Source organism: Lithobates pipiens, unplaced genomic scaffold (assembly GCF_037356315.1).
Source record: "Lithobates pipiens isolate NorthernLeopardFrog02 unplaced genomic scaffold, aLitPip1_a1.2 Scaffold_16, whole genome shotgun sequence".
Lineage (NCBI taxonomy): Eukaryota > Metazoa > Chordata > Amphibia > Anura > Ranidae > Lithobates > Lithobates pipiens.
In genome coordinates this window covers 67,466,813-67,473,622 of record NW_027507748.1, presented here as the reverse complement: position 1 = coordinate 67,473,622, position 6,810 = coordinate 67,466,813, and the positions used below count along the sequence as shown (strand labels likewise).

Below are 6,810 nucleotides of genomic sequence, written 5' to 3'. Positions count from 1 at the left end.
ACGCCCCCTACAATAAAAAAAAAAAAAAACACACACACACACATAACGTCATACATAACACTACACTGCCCCCCTAGTGGTTAACTCATTCACTGCCAGTGTCATTTACACAGGAATCAATGCATTTAAATAGCATTGATTGCTGTATAAATGACAATGGTCCCAAAAATGTGTCAAATATGTCCGACATAATATCGCAGTCACAAGGTGATCAAATACCACCAAAAGAAAGCTGTATTTGTGGGGAAAAAAGGACGCCAATCTTGTTTGGGAGCCACGTCGCACGACCGTGCAGTTGTCAGTTAAATCAACGCAGTGCCAATCGCAAAAAGGGGCTTGGTCCTTTGGCTGCAAATTGGTCTGGGGCTTAAGTGGTTAAAAGGGGGGATAGTGGCAATCTTTATATACAGCCTCCCTCTCGAGCCCCTCTGCTGACCATATGGGACCTTGGCCCTGTACAGGAGGGCTGCCTGTACCCTCTTAGCAGCCCTTCAGCTTCTCTTACCTGATTTTTTTTAATATCAGACTTTAGTTTCACTTTAATATAAAAGAGGTTTAGAAGGCAGAGACATGAAAATCCAATGTTATAAAACTAATATTTTATAATAATATTTAAAGTGTATGTTACCCCAACATTTCATTTGTCTGATATGTCTGTTGTATCATTTACTTATTGAGAAAAGTATCCTGTTCTCTCTGCATGAAATCCTGACAGACGCCTATTTTCCTATTTCAAACTGACCATATAGGCAGATTGGTTCGTGAAGATCTGAGAAAAGGAAAAACACAGAAAAAAGCCATATAAAAACATTTGTAGAGTGAGTTGGTACTTTATTGTACAGTATTTTAACTTAAAGCGGTAGTAAACCCGCAATGTTTTTTTTTTTTTTTTTAAACCTGCAAAGCAAAAGGCATAATGAGCTAGTATGCACCGCATACTAGCTCATTATGAAATACTTACCTTAGAACGAGGCCCCGACATCTGGCCCGATCCACGCCGAGGGAGCCGACATGCTCCCTCGGCGTCTCTTCCGGGTATCGCGGCTCCGGCGCTGTGAGTGGCCGGAGCCGCGATATCGTCACTCCCGCGCATGCGCGCGGGAGATTTCAGTCCGGCCGCACGAGCGCTGCCGGATTTTCACGGAGAGAACCCCCTTGTGCGCATGCGCCGCTGCAGTCAGCGGCGCATACCGAGGGGAATATCTCCTAAACCGTACAGGTTTAGGAGATATTTTTTTTACCTACAGGTAAGCCTTATTATAGGCTTTCCTGTAGGTAAAAGTTAAAAAAATGACCATACTACCACTTTAAGTGAACAAAATCTCAAGGGGCAGCTGCAGCCGAGTATGAAACACACTGGTAAGACAGTCCATAAGAGCTAGGAGAAAAGCACAGATAAATACGGAGGGGGTTCAGTCATCCTGATCATCGTCCCAGTCCTTTCTACCTGCTGGTGCTTTTGGACCACCTGCAGGTTTTGCCATGATAATCTAAAGAAGAGAAAAAACAAATAGTATATTTAATTTAATTTCAAAGCTTATTAAATATCACCAAAATAACATTGCCAATGAACTAAAACAAATACATTTTCTATAAGACAGGTATGCTATATATGCAGGGCCGCTTATAGGGGTTACCACCAGCCCTTCTGTACACCCCCATAATTTCAACAGAATGCCTATTCAATTTAGAATGCAGGCAGTTCACTGGAGCAGCAGGGAGGGAAAAATTACTGGAACCAAATCCTCTGTGGATACGTCCCCATCCCCCACCCAGCAGTGCAGTTTCAGCTGCTGCAGGGGAGTCACAGGACTATCAGTTCCAGCAATTCCTCCCCCCGGTACCTCCCTCACAATCTTACCTCCCCCTTTCTGAAGCTCCAATCCCCCTTTGTGCGACACGGGGGGGGGGAGGGGGCAGGAAATGTCATGTTTACCAGCCTCTTCATTTCCTGAATGAACACACTAAGTCATTAGTACCAATTGCGCCTGTGTTCATTCATGACTGAACCATAGTAAACTGTATTCTATGCTTCAGTTTGTTAATGAACAGCAAGCCTCTTGTGCTCATTCATTCTGAAGTGCGACTGATGCTGCAGAGAAAGGGATTGAGAGAATTCTATGTTCTCAATCTCGGTCTCAAAAGTGAGACATCAAGGGTTTAGACCCCTGATATTTCACCAAAGTCCTGCTTAACTACACCACAGGGCTGTCAGGTAGGCTGTACGGGGCCCTATGATGATTTCTAACAGCAGTTCTGTATATATGCCCCATCCCATTTTTTAATTCATATTGGCACTGATAAATTAACAAAAAAATAAAAAGGAAAAAAAGCACACCCAATCCTTTATATAAAAAAACTGGTAAAAGCTATGCCCTATACCTTTTAACTAAGCCAATAAAAAATGTAATCTGTTCATACTGCTAAACAAAATATTTTTCTTTCTGCTGTGTTGCCAATAGCCATGAAATTGTAGGGATCAACCAACTGAAGGTTAAACATAATAGCTGGTTTATGTAAACCAGATCACCATTTCTTAAAGAGGTTGTGCACCTCTCTGTGGAAGTTGCACCTATAGGCAAGCCTAGAATAAAGGTTACCTATAGGTACTGAAAATATCTATTAAACGTGCGCCGTTCAAGAGATATTTAATGTTTACATTGCGCCGACGATGTCATCGGCGCATTCTCTCTGAAGGAACGGCCACGCGTGCCGTTTCTTCAGGCAAGTGTGATGCGATCGGCGGCTCCTGCGTGCATGCGCAGGAGTGACGTCACATGGCTCCGGCCAGTCACAGCGCCGGAGTACACGGCCCCAGAAGAAAGACAGGCGAAGATGGATGTGGCCTGCTGTGGGGACGATGCACATTATGCCTTTATTTTGCAGGGAGGAAGAAAGGACCATAAACCAACACTACCTCCCAATTCTGTTGCAATTTAAACAAATTTAAATTCATAAAAAAAAAACTAATAGGTTACTTAACACGTAGAGCAGCTTCTTCTGAAACCACAGAGCCATAAGTATTGTTGGGGAGACATAAGGCTCAAATCAAAGAAACACACCATAAAGCTCTTTTTTTTAAATTTTATTTATATTACAGTGGAGTCCAATGAGATTTTAAAATGACAGTCTCGTGTTTAACAAGTATCTCTGGATAGAGCACAGGTTTGGAATCTGTCAGCTTGTATTGCCATATGTGGCCCCAATGCAGATTTTTTGCTCACTTCCTGTCCCAGGGACATGATTGTCAATGGGACAGGAAATTATGAAAACAGCCTCCACAAGATGTGACAAATGTTCCACTCTTCTCCACTCTATTCAAAGCTTTTGGCTAGAGTTACACTTTAAAACACATTTCTATACCCATGTTAGATTCTGTGGCAGTAAGTTCTGGAAAGGTCATGCAGTGCTTAAAGTGACACAGTTGTGCAATCTTGAGATTTACGTTCATACTAAAGTCGCTGCACAATCAGATTTATACATTGTGTTATCCTACTACAGTTTTAGTAACACACAGTTATCACACACTCTGAACACCAGGCGGTTAGTAGTGAAGCGTTTCCATGCAGTGTGCACTCCGTGCATTGCACCACAATAGCACCTAATTATCAGGTTCATCCTGCCAGTCATCTTTATCCCAGTGTCCTTGCTGCTTTGGGGTTTTTGGTCCACCGGCCGCTTTAGCCATTATAATCTACAAGGTTTTAAACAATTCAGCATGAACAAAATAAATAAAAAACATAGAGCAGCATGTTCCCCATCAGAGTCCAGTGAAATCAGTTTCTTCTGTTCATCATTCTCAACATCATGATTAAGAGTATGAAAAGACATTACATAGCGATCACATTACGTGGCAAAAGAAAAATACCAAAATATATTTCATGATATCAGCAATAGTATTGTACCATGTTAGCCATCAATCAATGAAGAAGAACTTTTTTGAGTGAAGGGATTGCCCTTATTGGATAACTTAGATTATTAAAAGATATAAGCTTTTGGGATGTCTTATGCCGCGTACACTCGATCAAATTGTCCGGTGGAATTGGTCCAGCAAACAATCCAGCGGACTTCATAACAAACGGACTTGGCTACACACGGACACTCCGAAAGTCCGGCTATTTCTAACGTGATGACGTACAGCACGTACGACGGGACTAGAAAAAGGAAGTTCAATAGCCAGTAGCCAATAGCTTCCTTCTCGTATTTGCTTCAGAGCATGCGTCATTCTTAGTCCGCCGGACTAGCACACTGACGAACGGATTGTCCACTGAAAGCCAAGTCCGGCGGACAAATTTTAAGTCAAAACTACTTTAAGTCCGCCGGACTTTACGATGAAAAAGTACACTGGAGCCCACACACAATCGAATTGTCCGGCGTACTGTGGTGCGGCATTAGCCTGCACTCACACCTGAGGACAGCGTGATGTGATCTAAGGAAACCCAAAAGTGTGCATCTTTAGAAACAACCACTGCCCAGTGTAGTTAATTGGCCAGATGAGAAATCTGCTATACCAAACATGAGGTTTATACAGTGGGAGTGTGCACCAGGCGCATTCTCACACACTATTAGATAGCACAGATCAAACACTGAATGCACAGAGCCAATCAGAATGGCTCTATACCTTATATGACCAGTGAGAAGCAGGAAGAAAGGGGTTTGCTGCTCCTTGGTAAAGTGACTTTATTTTACCTAACAGCACGGCCACTAACCACTGATTGAAATAGTGAAAGGGGGGGGGGGGGGCATTTATTGCCACATATCCCATAGCATAAAAGGGATTTTCTGTAGTCCAATAATGAAGAACTCCGGTAGGGATGACCACACTACTAAGGATTTCAGTGCACCAGAGATGGCATTGTCAGCCGACTACAGTTTGGAGCTCACTGGATTTCTGGCAGTACAACAGGTATTTCCATATTTTCAGCTTTTAAAAAACAACATTGGAAAGTGTGCATGTATTGCAGACATACGCTTAACATGTTTTTGATTGGTGAGGCACACATTAAAGTATGCCTATACTTGGGGGGAATAAATACTCAAGAACATAAAAAGTAAAAAGGAGTTTTTACTGGCACTTATTATACTAATGGATGATAACATGAAAAAAAAAAAAAAACACACCACACACAAATAGAAAAGCGCCACTCAGTAAAAGCTGCATTTATCCATAATAAAAATTAACAGAGTGGTCGCTTTCTTTTTTTTTTTTTTTCTTTATATGACTTGAGCTGGCTTCACTCCAGAGAAAAGCAGCCTTCTGTGGACGTGCATACATTATCCCTTGTCTGTCCAGCAAGACCCAGCATTTTGGACTGATTGTATACCTGTGAGCACCTTGTATGTGACTTTAAAAAAACATTTTTGCTGGACAGTTGTCTTATGAAGACGTTTTACTGAGATTTATTACATCTTATTCAATATATTCAGTTTGAATAAGCATGTGATTCACATAGATTGACTGAGCGCCATTGTTCTTTTCTTTTAATGATAACATGACCAAGTAACAATTCCCCTCCTAACCAGGTTTTATACCAACTTACAACAATAAGCAAAAAAAAATAATCCACAGGCAGTAATCCCACCTCCCCCTGACTTTGTCATATACCACAGAAAGACTCAACATAGCAATGCCATGTAAGAAACTGGAAATATTTTACTGCTCTATGGGAATATAAAATTTACATGTTGATATAAAAAAAAAAGTTATTCTTGCTATGGCGCATTACTGTTTTTTACTACTTACTTGGTCTACTCGGAGTACAGTGACAGCTGCATTTATAGCCAACTTAATTCCCCAATGTTTCCCCAGGTAAGTATCAAGGACATTACTCTCCAACATGTCTTTCACGGCAGCGCTTTCAGCCTGAAGATCACAAAACAGTTGTCACAAGTTGTAAATCAGCATGATCACATATACATATTTTATTGCAAACATTACAAACATCAAATACAAGTAACGACAGTGAATAATTACACAGGTCCCAGTGTCCCTAGGCTCTGTGTATGTATGCAACAAGCCCATGAAGGATGAAGGTTTCTGAAATGGAGTTCTATGGACCTGCCACTCATGTATAGGGGGCGCCCAACTGGAGCAGCCTATCAAGCATATAGAAGATTGAGTTCCATTGCGTCGGGCAATCGCAAATAAGACGTCTGACCGGCAGATTGTGTCGCCACTGAATGTCAGCAAGGCGAGCCATGGCCGTGTAAGATCTTCTGAAATGGGCCAGAGATTTTCCTTGCCTGGCGCAAGATGGCCTGGACCCCAGGGTATTTGACAAGGAATCGCTGCACGACCAAGTTTAAGACGTGTGTCATGCATGGCACGTGCGTGATTTTGCCCTGTTTCAATGCGCTAAGCAGATTGGCACCGTTGTCACACACCACTTTACCAACTGTCAACTTGAGCGGTGTTAGCCACTGATCTGCCTGTGAACGCAAAGCTGAAAGGAGTGCCGGGCCAGAGTGGCTCTTGGCTTCCAGGCACAACAGACGCAGCACAGCATGGCAACGTCTCACCTGGCATGTCGAATAGGTTCTGGGGAGCTTGGGCGGGGCAGCGGAAGAGACGCTAGCAGCGGAAAAGGAGGAGTCAGCCGAGGAGGAGAGGGAGGAGGAGGAGGAGGAGAAGAAGAGCCAGGCCTGCATGCAATCCGTGGCGGTAAAACCAAATCTACACGGGTGCCACAGGTTACATGCTTGATGGCCGTCAGAAGGTTCACCCAGTGGGCAGTAAAAGTGATATACCTTCCCTGCCGTGTTTGCTAGACCACGTGTCTGTGGTCAGATGTATCTTGGCACCGACACTGT

General features: G+C 42.9%; 1 long non-coding RNA gene across 1 annotated transcript; it reads right to left on the bottom strand.

Moving 5' to 3' along the window:
* Positions 1 to 810: 810 nt before the first annotated feature.
* LOC143984256 (uncharacterized) lies at positions 811 to 5,895 on the bottom strand. The gene is made up of 4 exons (XR_013274748.1): positions 5,744 to 5,895; positions 3,602 to 3,694; positions 1,307 to 1,490; positions 811 to 850 (listed from the first exon to the last, which is right to left on the bottom strand). It is a non-coding gene; the product is annotated as an uncharacterized LOC143984256 (long non-coding RNA).
* Positions 5,896 to 6,810: the final 915 nt, after the last annotated feature.